This window comes from Rousettus aegyptiacus, unplaced genomic scaffold (genome assembly GCF_014176215.1).
Source record: "Rousettus aegyptiacus isolate mRouAeg1 unplaced genomic scaffold, mRouAeg1.p scaffold_m13_p_6, whole genome shotgun sequence".
NCBI lineage: Eukaryota > Metazoa > Chordata > Mammalia > Chiroptera > Pteropodidae > Rousettus > Rousettus aegyptiacus.
In genome coordinates this window covers 68,262,190-68,278,473 of record NW_023416309.1, presented here as the reverse complement: position 1 = coordinate 68,278,473, position 16,284 = coordinate 68,262,190, and positions in this window count along the sequence as shown.

Sequence of the window (16,284 nt, the reverse complement as noted above, 5' to 3'; positions counted from 1 at the left end):
ATATATTGAGATACTTTACTATTTCATTTTTTTATTTTATTATTCCATTTTTAATGGAACAGTATCAATACATTCATGCCAACACCATGTCAAATTGATTTTATACTGTAGATTTACAGTGAGTTCTGAGTTCCGTTTCATTTTGTTTTATTTTGTTTTTTGTTTGTTTGTTTTTGGTTCTCAGAAATTTATACTTCCATTTAAACTTTAAGGTAATTTTATCACCTTAAGTCAACAAATAAAATAAGAAACAGTAACATATTTCAAGAAAACTAAGACTTCCCTGAATCCTAAATCAATGTATATAAAGAAGACAAAGACTGAATGAATAAGTGAAAAATGACTTGGAAAAGCTGAGGACAGACAAACCAAGACACTCAGAGAGCAGCCCTGATGAACTTTTGGCAAAATGATAAGATGGTATCACCATATCCTGCAACAGATTGCGAGGAAGTGCTGAAACCATGTGGCTTGCATAAAAAGCATGTACAATAAAAAATTAGATTCCTAAATATTCATTCCCTCTCTTTTCTCACAGTTAGGCATCTATCTTTTTCTCTTCTCCTTTGAGAAATGAGAGGTATGTTCTCCAAAATGAACTATAGAAGGTTTGGAACTGGAGCCACCAGACATAGAGAAAATGGAAATAAGGGTCCAGGGCAGGAGCCAGCACATTTTTTCCTATAAAGATCCAGATAGTAAGTAGGTTAGGCTTCATAAGCCATATAGTGTCTGTCACAACTGCTCCACTCTGATATTGTAACACAAAAGCATGCATAGAAAATATTTATAAAAGTAGGTGTGACTATTTGTCAATAAAACTTTATTTATAAAAACAGGTGGTTGGCTGGATTTGACCAATAATTTATATCTTTTCTAGTCTAGGGTGATACTAATGGGATAAATTTTACATGCTGAACAAGGAGACTCCTAGATCTCTCTTTTCTTCCGATCAATAATTTGGTTTACTTACCACACTGTATTTTCTTCAAGCCCTCATCATACCAAAAATAAAATTAGTAAGTTAATAAAAGATGATATTATTTCAAGAAATCCCAATAGCAAAAACATCTACAGATACTAATATTTAGTGTCACTAATAAAAAATCCAATTGGTCCAATAGTGAAGCACAGTACTTATCAAGCCCTATGATCCTGACCCAGTGAGGCTGGGTGGGGAGCAAACCCAAGCAGTTCTCACTCTAGGGCCAAGGAACCAGCCTCATTTTTCAATATGAATAAACAGCAGAAGATCCTTTGACATAAAGACAACTTCTGGCATAAAAGAAAGACTAAAACAATCAAACAGACAGTAGACAATACAGGGAGCAAAAGACAACTTCAGAAAAACTTTAATATCTCCAGATAGGTATCATTCATTTATTAAACACATATTTATTGAGCATGAATAGTGTACCAAATATTTTTCTACATGCAAGCAAAACAGTAGTGACCAAAATAGATAAGAATATTTATTTTTTAACTTCATAAACCTTTCTTCTAGAGGGAAGACAAAAGAGAAAAACAAAATTTGAATACTATTTTTAAATAATTATAAAACAAAAAAGATTTATTAATGATTAAAAATTTGGCAGGTAATTTTTTTTTTTATTTAGTGAAAGTGTTGGGAGACAAAATTGGAAAACTGCCTAAAAAATAGAAGAAAGAAATTAGAAGGAAAATATGACAGAACAGAAAATTATAAAGATGACCTAAATGGTCCAAAAACCAACAGATAAGAATTCTAAGGAGAGAAAACAGAGTATGAAAAGGAGGAAATTATCAAATGATTAATACACAAAATTCTCCAGACCTGGAAGATAAATGTCACCAAATGAAGAAGCCCTCAAAGTACCAATACAATAAGTGCAAATCATCTATATTGAGGCACATTTCTGTAAAATTTCATAGTTCTAGAGAAGATCCTAAATGTTGCAAGAGGGAGACAAATTACAATTGAAGATTTGAGGAAATCTCAAAACCAATAATGGAATAATACTTTCAATTTTTTTTATTGAAAATTATTTTCAATTTAGAATTCCATACACAGCCAAAATACTAATCAAATATAAGGGTAGAACACAGCATTTTCAGACACCCAAAATCTAAAAAATAACTTATTTTCTCTTGTGCCGTATCTAAGGAAACTACTAGAAAATACAGTACATCAAAAGTGAGGTAGGTCCAATATTTGACAGAGAGATTAAGGCAAGTCCCAAAATACTGATGAAAGAAAGTTACAGAATAGCATATAAAGATATGACTCAAAAATCTCAGTCCATGCTTGGGCATGATGATGGATGGCTGCAAGAGAAATATCCTCAGGAAAAAGAGAAGAAATGTTATATTATTTGGCAAGGTTTTTTTAAATGTGGAAATTTATGTTGAGAAGCATTGTACAAAACTTTAGAAAATGTTGACAGACAATGATAGGCTCAAGAAAAACCTCACAATTAAAAAAGAGCAATTATTAATGATATGCAAAATAAAAAACGTATACAGGCAATATAATAATAATAAATATTATTTGGAAATATAATAATAGCAAAAAACTCAGCTTAAAAGTGAACAATATTAATGTAGTTATATAATAACTAATTAACCAATAACTAAATTAGTCTATAATAACTAAAATACTGAATATGGACCTATTGTCTTTATTGAGGTATAATTTATGTACAATAAATTTTATTAATTTAAATTGTATGACTTGATGAGTTTTTATGCATAAAATTACTTCCACAATAAACATATAGAATTTTAACATTATCACCAAAAGACTCCTTATAACCCTTGCAGTCCATTCCTCTATCTGTTCTCAAACCTAAACAATTGGTTATCTGTTTTGGTCACTATAGATTAGTTTGCATTTTCTAAAATTTTATAAAAATGAAATCATACAGTATACTATACTATCTTAGTTACCCACAGTCAACCACAGATACAGATGTCTTACTGTTAAATTGTACAGATGAAACTTAACTAGATTTTGTTAACCAATATCACCATAATAAAAATAAATAAATAAATGGAAATGGAAAATTCCAGAAATAAACAATTCGTAAATTTTAAATTGAGCACCGTTTTGAATAGTGTGATGAAATTTCAAGTTGTCATGCTCTGTCCCACCTAGGATGTGAATCACCCCTTTGTTCAGTGTATTCATGTCACATACACAACTGACAATCATTTAGCCTTCTCCACTATTAGATTGACTGTAACAGTGTCATAGTGTTTGTGTTCAAGTAATTCTTATTTTACTTAATAACGGCCTCAAAGAGAAAAAGTAATGACGCTGGCAATTCAGGTATGTTAAAGAGAAGGCAAAAAGTGCTTCTTTTAAGTGAAAAGTTATGTATGTATAGGAAAAAAAAACAATACATAGGGTTCAGTATTATTTGTGTTTTCAGGCATCCACTAGGGGTCTTGGAACGCATCCCTGTGGATAAGTGGGGACTATTGTGTATACTCTTTCAGTCATTTCAATCCTAGGAATCTAAGAAAAATGAAAATACATATCCACACAAAGACTTGTATACAATGTTATTAGCAGCTTTGTTCATAATAACAAATAAAAAAACAATCTAAGCATTCACCAACAGGAGAATGGATAAACTATGTCGTGTCCATATAATAGAATATTATTCAACAATAATAGCAATAACAAAATATGATTAATCAATTTACCGGATAGTCTTATCTATTTCTTGTATTTTCTAGATGTGTAATTATTTATCAGCAAAAGTATGTATTTATTGATTCTCTTTCCTAATTTTTCTATCATTTATTTTATTTCTTGTCTTATTAAATTCACTTAAACATCATAAACAATTTTGAATAATAATGCTGATAGCAAACATTTCTGCCTAGTTCTTAATTTTAATTGAAATGGTTTATTATTTATCTATCCCTGCCTAGTTCCTGATTTTAACTGAGATAGTTATTATTTCCCTATTTAATTGAAATGGTTTGTAATATTTGCTGTTGGTTTTGGAGACATAATCTGTATTATATTTATTATATTCAAGTCCCTCTTTACCATCTATATTTAGAGGTTTGTTATAAATAGATCCTAAATGTCTTTTCAGACTCTATTGATATATCCAATGTTGTTTTTATCTATAATTCATTTATTTAGTGAAGTATATTGATGAATTTCCTAATATAGACTTTAGAAAACACTTTACTTGATTATTCTTTTGATATATTTCAAGGTCCTATTCCTTAGAACATAGTTAACATTTTTATACCTATATTCACTAGTGAGGTTAAGCTAAAGTTTTTTTCTTGTGTTACCTTTTCAGGTTTTTTTTTTTTTTTTTTGTATGTATTCTGACTACACACAATGAGTTGAGGTGAGACCATTTTCCATGATTAGAATTGTTTTACTATTGATGCAATTACTCTTCTTTTAATGTTAGGTAGAACTCAGCTACGATCTCAGTGGCTTTTCCAATGAAGTCTCTTTAATCGCTTTTCCAATCTCATTTATTGGAAATTGGCCTACTCAAATTCTCTACCTCTTAAGTCATATTTCGTAATTTATATTTTATTATGAAAGCATCCCTTTTTTTAGAGTTTTAAATGTAACACCACCATAGAAGTTAGATGTAGAGATTTTTATGAACCTTTTCATTTCTTCTGTATCTGAGATATCTCTTTTCTTATATCTAATCTTAAGTGTTGAATGTTCACTCTTTCTTTTATAATCAGTCTCAAAAGAAGTTGATTCATTTTGTTGGTATTTTTGAAGATCTAGCTTTCGAATGTGTTCATCTTTCCTGCTATTTTTTCTATTTCAATGTAAATTTGTTGAACAAATAAATGGTAGTAATCAGAAAATAGCCTGATGTTGGCAGTCATCTGGGAGAAAAGGTGTTGAGTGAGAAAGGTAAAAAGCCCCTTAAGAACACCAATATCTAAGGGTCAGACAGAAAAAAACACACACGAAGATTTCAAAGAAGCAATCTGATAAGTAGGAGGAAAACCAGAAAGTACAATGTCATAGAAACCAAGATAAAAGTATTTCAAGTTGGAGAACCTTGACAATAATTCTAAAAGTTGCTCCCTGGGGCTTTCTTGCTTAAAGACTTAGAAGTGACCATTAACATTAGCTACAAGTAGGTCGTGAATGGCCCTTGCAATTTTATGGAGTGATGAGGCAGGTGAGGGGAAGCAGATTTCAGTGAGTAGAAGAATAAGAGAAAAGAGAAAATAAAAATAAAAGTGACAGATAACTTAAAAGACTTTTTGCTGGGTGGTCAAGAAAAGAGATGGGACAGTAATTGGGAAAAGGTATAGGATAGAGTGACATTTTTATTAACATGTGAAGGGCTCAAGCAAATATAAATGTTTGTTTTTTCAACAAACAGCCACCACTCCAGCTCCAAACTCCTGCCACTGCAAGACATCCTCTACTCAGCTCCCGGTATGATATTGTTTATTCTGAGGAATAAAAGAAATAAGAGTGGGAAGGATAGCTAAGTGCTCATTAGTTTTATCCATTTTACAACTTCCATTCTCTCCTAGGAAGACCATTCCCATGAACTGATTCTGATAAGGTCTTCGGAAAATTACACCCAAATAAATTCTCTCCATCAGGGGTCTTTGTAGGATATTATGCTTATTTTGGTAAGCTCTCCTGGCTCTGAATTTACTTTTCATTTATAAAAATCATCTAGACTTTCCCCCCAAAATACTGATGTTGGTATATTCATGGTGCCTTATTAATAGTAAGAAACTTTATTTCACTGGCTCCTATCATCACCTTAAACTACAATTTCTTTAGATCCTTGCTACTCACAGTAGACCAGCAGCATTAGCATCACATGGGGGCTTTTTAGAAATGCAGAAACTCAGTTTCTACCCCAGACCTACAAAATCTAAGTCTGCATTGTGATAAGGTTCCCAGGTGTACACTAAATTTGAAGAAGCACTGCTACAGTTGTCTGCTAAGACCTCTTCATTTATTACAGAGAATACCTAGAAATAGCTCACATATAAGACACCTACCATTTGGTACCTGCCATTCCTTTCTATTTTGCCCTGAAAGATCTCTTTGGTGGTATACATAGCTAAGTCTTTCACTGCCTGCGATGGGTCATGAGTCACTGGCAAACCACCTGCTAGTGGACAATACTGCTTTCATCTCACCACTCCATTATTGTATCTGCTCATGCAAGTTGCTTAGGTCCTTAAGACTAAAAGTGTTGTTAGCCCTCTGAACATAGCGGTGGCTCTGTATTCCCAACCCAAGAAGAGAGAATGCTTCTCACCCCACTTATTACACAAATAGACTAAATAATGTTGTTGCACCCTCAGTGTCTTACAATTTTTTTGTGGAAATATCTTTCAGATTTTATTTTTTATTTCACCTTCTCCCTAAGATTGGGAATCCAAGCTAGGCTGGGGAGTTATAGTACTGGGGAGCCATGACCCAAGTGACAGACATTAGAATCCATTCACTCATGCATTAACTTATTTATCCATTTATCCATTAAAATGAATAGATACTTATTGAATTCCCATTGTAAAAAGAGATGTTTATTGAATGCCCATTGTATGTCTGGCATTGTGGTAGACTCTGGGGTTAAAGCATCTTTCCTCCTACTTTTGTACTTGGGCCAAATCCTATGCCCCCAGTGAATTCTCTCCCAGGAAACTTCTCAGTCCCTTATACAATAAGATTCCAAACAATAGAGTCAAAACAGAATTAACTAAGACATTCTAGTTGTTTAAAGAGTATCTCGATTAGAAGGTGGTTCCATCGGTCTATCTACCCACCCATGTATCTCACAATGTGTTTTGTTAGATTTTAAGTTCCTTCAGAACAAGGATCATATGTTCCTCAACTAGCCATCTTCTAAAGCAGTATTTTTTAAAACCAACTTTTAAGACTAATATCCCTCAAAAGGTGGTCTTGGATTAACTGAATTAGATCACTTGAAATTTTTGAATTGATGAAACACTTAAAATTCTACATCAGAATCACCAGGAGCACTTGAAATGCAAATTCTTGATCTGAACCCAAAACTTTCTAATTCTGAATCTGGGAAGTACACAGTATATTCTAAGGAGTATTCTGGACCATTTTAAACACATGATTAAAAATGAGGATTCATTGGTGATTCTAAGCCACAGTGGGGTCAAGCAGGATTATATATCCTGTTTGTATCCTGTTAGCATCAGTTTACATAATGGGCATCCTCAGACATCTTATTTTGAATAAAGATTATGTCACTGCTTAAAGGAAAAGTTGGATGATAATTGCTCCAAAGGGCTCAACACAGGGATGAAGTGTGGGATATGGTAAGAAATAAGGAAAAATAATGAGCTCTTTAGGGGAGTAAAGCTGATCAGACAGGAAAGCAAGTAGAAGTTGGTCACAAGGTATCCATAAAAGTATAGCCAAATCTAAGTGGGGGAACCAAGAGTCAGTTTGTGTCGTCCTGAAGGGTCAACGTCCAAAAGTTTCAACCAAGTAGCAAGTTCAGAGAATTTTGGAAGCCTTTAATAAGTGGTCCAGATAGAGCTGCAAAGCTGATGTTAGGGACCTGAGAGATCATTCTGAGGGCCGGTGACTGTGACTCTATAATATGCCTATGCTGCCCTTAAGAATTCCTGCTAGATTTTTGTCAAAGCCCTGTTTGATCTGAGAACAGAAGCATAAGGGAAATCTGTAAGCTGGTGTTTTTCCTGCTCTGAGTCTTATGGCATCATCTGCAAAACAAGAAAGATAAGCTAAGTGTCTCCCCATGTTCCTGCCAGGGCAGCTTTCCTGAACCTGTGGAAAAGTGGCCAGCCCATCCTAGAACCTGAGCATCCATAGATCCAGTGTAGGTTTCGGTGCAAAGACACTTCTGACTTCATATAAATTATAATAATAAATAATGACTGATGAGATTCTTTCATCGAAGTAGAACATTGAGGATGAAACAATATTTGTAGTCTTGCCAATACATGGCTTCTATTAGGAAACAAGTGACTTCCTTCAAAGAAATGGGGGAGATTCCTTGCATCTCATGAAGAGGCTTCCTGTCCATAGGGGAGGAATGGAGAAAATGACTCTAATCCTTGCCAATGCCAGACAGTCTTTGAGAAGTAGAGTCACTGCTGTGGAGGAGTTGGCTCTCTTCCAGTCAGAACCAGCCGGAGAAAGAGCCAGAGGTCTGTTGAATAGCCTCAGCTCACATGGAGAAATCATTTTTACTGATGCTTCTCAGGGGCCAGATCTGGATTCCAGGGCAGTTTTATGAGGTGCTACTATAAGGTAATGAATAGATTTTTATAGAATGTCCCAGAACTTACAGAAGCAAGGGTCGAAAATAACCTTTTTGTAAATTCCCACAGAGCCCAGGGCAGATCTTAATCCTCTAAGTAAATATTTGAGTTTTGGAAACAGACATGGGCAACAAATAGTTGGAGCCATGGAAGGTGAATCAGGTCAGTGCCCAAGCCCAGTGTTAGAGGTCATAAAAAAGTGATGTGTTTTTATAATGTGGCTGTATCACCTTCATGATAAATCAAAGTAAATGCAAAAGCATCAGATTACCTTTCACGGCTCAAGTCAGTCTTGAAAGTAACACACCAAGAGGAACACAAAGAGGCCTGGTAGCAATGGCAACACCATTAGAATTCATATACAGCTCTGGTGATGCTACTGTGAGAAATAACCCTCACTACAAATGCTGCCATTTGATTTTAATAGGTCAAGGAGAGTCCTGAAATGAAAACCCTGTTCATAAATTTGCACCACCACCCAGAAAACCCACAGTTCCAAATTCTCAGTGGTGCTTTGCTGCCTCAACCACTTAGCACAACCTTGCTTCCTGTCAGAGCCTTCAGCATGGTTCTGTTATTGAGGACAGCTCTAGGAACTGGAAGGAATCAAAGCCTCAGACTGGCTTCCTGAGATGTGGGGGCTTTTTCCAATATAGCCATGGAACTGGAAAATGGATATTCATGACCAAAAAAAGGACTAGATTAAGCTAACAATCTTCTTGCTGGTCTCTCTGGAAGCATCCTGTCTCCCCTGCACACAGTCCCACACTGATGTCAGAGAAAGCTTGCTAACCATCAAGCCACAACCTTGGCTCACAGATGCAAAGTTTATAATGGCCTCCTCACCAATCCAGAACAAAATGTGAATCCACTTGCATGGTACACAAGCTCTTTGCAGAACTGCTTTCCTGTCTAACCTGGTCACCTGCCATCTCTGCACATTTTACACTGCAGCCATCCCGAACCACCTACAGATTCTCTTTGAATATACTGCTCTTTCCTTATCAATAACTTTGTGTATGGTTCTTGTGCCCTCTACCCCAGGATATTCTGAAGCAAATTATCCTCTTGTTACTGGCCATGGGGATGTTGGGGGTGAGCAGTGGGATGACTTCTATATCAGGATCGGTTTGGAGACAGCCTCACGACCTAGATAATATTGGATAGACTTTGTCTTTGTCTTATTTCTGCCTAAATTCACTGCTAAAACAATGGCTGTGTTTCTACCAATTGTCTCTACATGGAGCCTGGGAGCTCACAAGCCAATTTATGGCCAAAGTTTTACGTCCAAGAAGATCCCTGTGGACAATCCATCAAGATAGTGAATTGGGTCAATCTACTATGCTCATGGGTCTTAAGACTAATTGTATATTAAAGTCAGTTGGAGATTTTTTAAAATATAAAGCCAGTAAAATTAGAATCTATGAAGCTTAGCCTGAATATCTATTACATTTTCAAAGCTCCAATGGAAATTCTAATGTGTCGGCATATTGAGAACCACTATATCATTTTCTCAACTTCTTCCTGCCATGGATTCTGTGCTCATTCTTCATTGCCCTAACATATATGTCTCTCTCATCTATGGCATAGACTAGCTCACCCTTCATGATTATCTAGTGGAAGTGGAACAAGGGATTAAACCAGGTTTACAATATAGTTAGGATTCTAGGCTCTGGAAACACCATTTTGTAATATCTGGTTTCTCTCTACCTCAAAAGTTTATCCACTTTTGGAAGAAATTAGGTCTTATGCAAAGACATTTTGATTATGACAGGACTCCAGGAAGCTAAGCTGCTGAGCTAATGGATTAGTTACTTAGAGTGGTCGAAAGAAGCACAGATCCAAGATGGAGATTAAAAAATCTGTGTTAGAGAGGATTCTGGAGAGACAGGATAACTTTATCAGACTCAAATAATAGGAGAAAAGGAAGGACAAGACTGGGAGAAAGGAGGTCAAAAGAACAGAACCAGAAAGCAGAATGGTGGTTGCATCAACTGGGTGTTGAGAGGTAAGTATTGACTGGGAAAGTGACTCAAAAGAACTTTTTAGGATGATGGAAATACTCTCTGTCTTGATTGTAGTGATGGTTATACAGTGTCTTCATTTGTCAAAACTCATCAAACTAGGTACATTTTATAGTACATCAATTGTTACTCAATAAATTAAATTAAAAAATTTTTTAATTAAGAAGAGGAAATAGATAAAATAGAAGTTTGAATAGGAAAGAGGGCCAAAACTATGGCCAAGAACTGTGCTGAGTTGCCTAGACAGCCATCTCCCTGGGAGCCAGTCATAGCGGCCACTGACCAAAATCAAAGGCAAAGGGGAAATCCAATATTTCTCTTTTATTGGTAGTATTATAGTGATGACTCTATCTCTCATAATATCATAAAATCATGTTAGAGCTGAATTACTTTATTGAAGTAGATTCCACAGAATATTATTTTCATGAGTGGCTCCATGAATAAAAAAAAAACTGAAGTCAAATAAATTTTGAAAAAGCTTATACTCTACCCATCTCTTGGATGATCACCAGATACATTATCATTGTCTATCAGAATTATAATGCAAGTTACATTTGTAACTTAAAATTTTTAAGGAGGCATATTTTTAAAATAAATGTATTTACATTTAATACTGTATTTTATTTAACCTAAAATATCAAAATATTAATATTTCAACATGTAACAAACAAAATTATTAATGAGATATTTTACATTTTTCAATACTAAACCTTAGAAATCTGGTGAGTATTTTATACTTACAGCACATCTCAGTACGGACAAGCCACATTTTAAGTGCTCAAAGCTGTATGTGTCTAGTGATTGCCTTATTGGATAGCGCAGCCTTAGAATATTAAAGGCTCTGAAAAGCCCACAGTCAAGGAACATCTTTAGCTTTGCTTAATCTAATGTTTCCAAAACTTATTTGACCACAAGACTTTCTTTTTATTGTCAGTTATGTCAATTAGAATCTGCTCTACAAGAACACACTTCAAAAATATTGACCTAATTCAGAGACCAAAATTAGACATAATCTAAAGACAGATTTTGATAGGTCAATACAGTGCTTTTAAGTAATTTAAACTGGCTTTTAAAAATTGAGAGATTTCACATAAAAATCTGGATTTCTAATTTCTCTGTAAGTAATGGAAACAGTGAATATCACTGAGTCTATGTTCTTTTGTGGCAACAACAGGCTAAAGCTGTGTCAGCTGCTCTCTTTAGGATGGAAGCAGGAGCTGGTGGGGGGCAGGGAATGGGATCAGAAGCACACACAGAGGGGTACACTTTGCAGCTCACAACCATCCATGACACTCCCACAATGTACACATATGTATATGTACCCTGGGCATCCATTCATGTAAGTTACCTACTTTCCCCATAGGCATTGAGTATCTAATTCTTGGTCAGGCTCAGTCATCTCACTTTTCAGATAAATAAACTTAGGCTCCAAGAAGTTGAAGATCCTGCGCCAAAAGTCATTTTACTAGTCATGACAGAGTAAGGAGATACCCCATTTCTCCCGAGCAGTCACAGAAGCTCTCTGATTCTTCTACTACTATTCTTTCAACCATTTCTGCTTCTTTTCCCTCTACACCTTGAGCAAATCACAAAATCTGTGTCACAGACCTGCTAACTTTTCACCGTTAAATTATGCTCTTTAAGCTAAAGTGATTCTCTCTGCCTGACACAACTTGGATCAGCACTCATAGCTAATGAGTTGCTGACGAAACAAATCAAGGAATGATAGAACCTTTGTGGAGGTCAGAATATCCCACTGTAGTACAGGAGATAGTCCCAAATTCCTTAGATAATCATTCCACTTTCTTGTTTGGACTTAATCAAAACATCATGTCCACTGTTGAGAATAGACATCAAGAATCTCTGAACAGAATCCCAACACAAGGCATCAGGAGACAGTGCCTCTGGGCAAGAAGCCAGAACTGCCAGGGTTTTACTACTCCCAGAGGGAAGTGTGTTTCTCCGAGCATGATTCAAATCTCCTGTGGCTGATGCTTATCTCCAAGCCAAGACCAATAGTATTTTTTTTTTCTTTATAACAACAGCTAATTTCCCCAGAGAGGTTCAGCTACTTTTAATAAGAGAAAATTTATCCAAGAATGTGGGTATATGTGCATCTGTATTTGAGAACGTGTTTTAGTGTGAATCTGTTTTACTGTAAAATTAAGTAACCTTGAACGTGGCTGACTTCTTTCGTCTTTTGTGACTCCTGTTTAGTAGAAAGTTAGAAAGTGATCTGCGGAATAGAATAGAGAAAAAAGCTAAGAGTTTAAAAAGAGGGGTACTCTTAGCTACCCTCATTGGCCTGGAAAGACCAAGAGCAAAAAACAGAAAAATTAATCTGCAGTGGCCTTCCTCTACATCTAATGTATTTATTAGTTCCCTGTGTGCTGGAAGCTAAAGAGATTAAAGAAATGAGACGCCCTTTTGTGACCACAAAATTTTTCATTGCAGAATTTGATTCATTTCAAGAAAACCCCTTATTCCCTCATCTCCTTTTTACAACCCAAATCAAAAGGCAAAACATAGATTAGTGACTTTGCAGAGGAAACACAATGGAAGGAAGTACAATGAATGCCTAAAACTGGCCTAGGGAGATACTTTCCAACCACCTTGCCTCCATTCAGTTGTAGTTAATCTCATAAGGATTTCCAAAGGCCAAACAGGTTTCCTTTTTTACTTTGTGTTCTCCATAGCATCTAAAGGAGTTTCACAGAGCCCAGAGCAAAGGCTTAGGTCCTCTACTTAAGGGGCAATATGACACCAGGGAACAGGGGTGAGAATAAGGAGAGGCAGGGACAGAAGAAGAGCCGGTATGAGGGTATGTCATTTGGCTGGCCATCATTTAATATCAAGTGAAACTTGGAATCAAGTGTTCTTTCTTGTGGGACAAGAGGCTTCTTAGGACAGTCTAATAAAGGGAAAGACATTTCTCCCGTTATCTCAATTTTAGCAGAGACCTCCAAGGCAAGAAAAATAGATGTCAAGCTCTGCCCCTGTCCCCTTTGTATAGTGAGGTGCTAGACTATCTACACAAGTCTTGTAAAAGGGGTAGTCCAAAGTTATTATGCCTGCATTATCTCATTACTCACCCCAAAGTTATTAATGTGAGGCTAAGACTTTGGTTAATGAAAAAGATTAGAGTATAAAGATTTTCTCATTAGCAAGGGCTACCTTTCTTTTCTCTTACCCAAAGGGGAGAGGAATAGAATGTTCTTCTCACCCCTGAACATGTGATGGAAAGTTCAGGAGAGTAACTCAGAGACTTAACTTTTCCCATGGAATGTGGGGACACAGAGACTGGTACCTGTCTCACATTCATGAGAAGGGCCCTGGCGAGGCCAGGAGGGCAAATAGAGCTGCATTAGAAATGGTTTACAATTTCAGAGTTTGGGGTAAGGATGTGTACATGCTGATTTGGGTCGCATGAGCTCCTTCTGAAAGGGAGCCACCCATGAGTAGTTTTCAAATGGACCCTACTAAGAAACTTGGAGAAGAAAGGTGACCCAAATAGATAAGTGGACCAACAAAAGCCAGGAGTCAAAGTAGCCAGGTAAATGAGATATCACATAGTCAAAGGAATTATATGTAGTAAACCTCAGCAGCAGAAGAGGGTCTCTAAAAAACTCAAAAAATACACAAGGGAGACATGCCAAATTTCTCATTGTGACACAGCCAGAGAATATCAATACCAGGTAAAACAACACCACCCACATGGGACTACACTCTGTACTCTAAGTTCACCACTACCACCCCAGCTACTGAATACAAGAGATGGTCGTGAGAGGAGTGGTGAAGAAGATGGGAGTACTTCTACTTCCACTACACTTTCTAGCCAAGATGGCACAAGCAGAGGGAGGAAAGAACTTTTAAACTGAATAAAAGCCCAGAGTTTTGACGTTAGACTGATTTGGGTTATATTATAATTATCACCCAAAGAGAAGTAGCCAAAAAAAGAAAAAAGAAAAAAGAAAAAAAAAAAACTCTGGAAACTTTTTAGGATTTCACCCAGAGGCAGAGAAAATTACATGAACAAAATAGGTTGGAAGAGGTAGTGATAAGAAAGATGGAAATTGGTCTCTGGATGTGCCCTGCAGAGCAATTGAATAGTGCTCAACCAAAGAATCGCATTTGGGAGAACCCTTCAGAAACACTGTGCATCCCAAGTCACCAAGTCTATATCAAGACAAAAACTAGATATCAAGTAACCTCACCAATTTATTTATTTATTTTTCTTGCAAAAATTAATTTATTAAACTATTACAAGAAAGTCCTTGGACACTTGAGATGTCCATTGAACAAACCCTGGACCTACTCCTCAAACCTCTCTGTTGGCCTTCCCCCCACCTCATCTGGCAAGTAAGCCTTGTCAAAAGCAAAGATATCAAAAGCAAATTTTTAGGTAAAAAAAAAAAAAAAAAACCTGTTCTTAACAGTGAGACAAAAATCATGAGAGAATAGATGAGACCCAAGAGTGCCCAAAAGAACTTCAATTTGAGAGGATGAAAAAAGTGAGAAAAAAATTAGAGCAATAAGCAAGATGGAGACTGAGCAAAATGAGAAGGAGGTGAATAGAGAAGCCCACAAGGTTTTAGGGTATATGAAGGAAGGGAAGGCTGATATGCTGGATCTTAGCTCTTATTTGAAAGTGGCAGCCCGGAGATAAGAAAATAAAAGAGAGGGTGGATGGTATATTTAAATAATTGACCCAAGAGTTTTTTATGGGCCTGGGAATGGTATGAGAGGGAACTCAAAATTTTCCATGGACCTAGAGTGAGGAGCAGAAGGTAGCTGAATGGCTGCCCCAACCAGCCCCAAGAAGTCTCCTGGTGAAATGAATCACATCAAGACAAAGTATCAGACTATCAGACGTGGGGCTTCATCTGTGTGGAAACATCCATGTTAAGTCTACACACTGCAATTGAGTGTGCCATCCCCTATAGCCACCGGTGCTCCCTCCTGCGCCAAATAGAGGGGAAAAAATCTCACAAGGACAACAGCTGCTGATGACAGAGAAAGACTTAAAACAGGACATCTTCCCCTAGATGCAACACCTGGCTGAGGTTGTTTCTTTATAATCAGCAGCAGCAGGGAGGAAGGAAAGAAACTTAGATAAAAAGCTTTGAACAGTTCCAGTTAGGAATCACTAGATTGGAGGCTCAGAATGGTCTAAATTATTTGTAGACAGTAAACAGTGGATCACAGCAGAGATCAGACCAAGTTACAGAAACAAAGTTCTATTTCTAAGGACTCTTGTAACTGTGGTGACACTGTCTCTGGAGAACAAAAGGTTTGTTTATCCTTCTCCTGGTGACAGAGAAAAGGATGAAAGCATGGAGGTATGGACAGGTCTTGGCTTCATTCCTTGTCCTTCCCTGATTACAACAGTAAAGAGACATGGTTGACTAAGCTGCTTAAAATACATTTCTTTGTGGTTTCTCCATTTCTGGTTTTTTTTTTTTTTCATTAGAATAAAAATGACCCTACTCCCATTCTCTACTTTTATACAACTTCTTAAATACCAAAAGAGTTTGCATCAATTTGTTAACATTGTAAGTCAAAGAAGTCTCCGATGGAACTTATATTCTACAAAGAGCTCTTCTTTCTTTTTCCTGAATATCTAAGCAGAATAACGCCACTTACAAATAAAGATATACAATGGCCTTAAAATTCCTCCCTTATGAAATTGAGATTGTCAGTTCTAGTTCCCTCTTATTTAATGGAATATTCAAACTACACTGATATGAAAATGAAGCATCTTGTCAGTTCCTCGAGGTTAATGGTGCAGAACCACCTGTATTTAACATTTGGGCTTTTACTCCTTTAACTCACCTAACTTAGTTTTCTTGATCTGCCAGGGAGAAATGGAATGAAAATCAATAACCTACCCAAGAGTATTGATGAGATTTTATTCTCTCTTAAATCGCAAAGAAATGTCAGATCTCTTTACAGTGAGGCTTTCACTAACAAATTGCAGGTT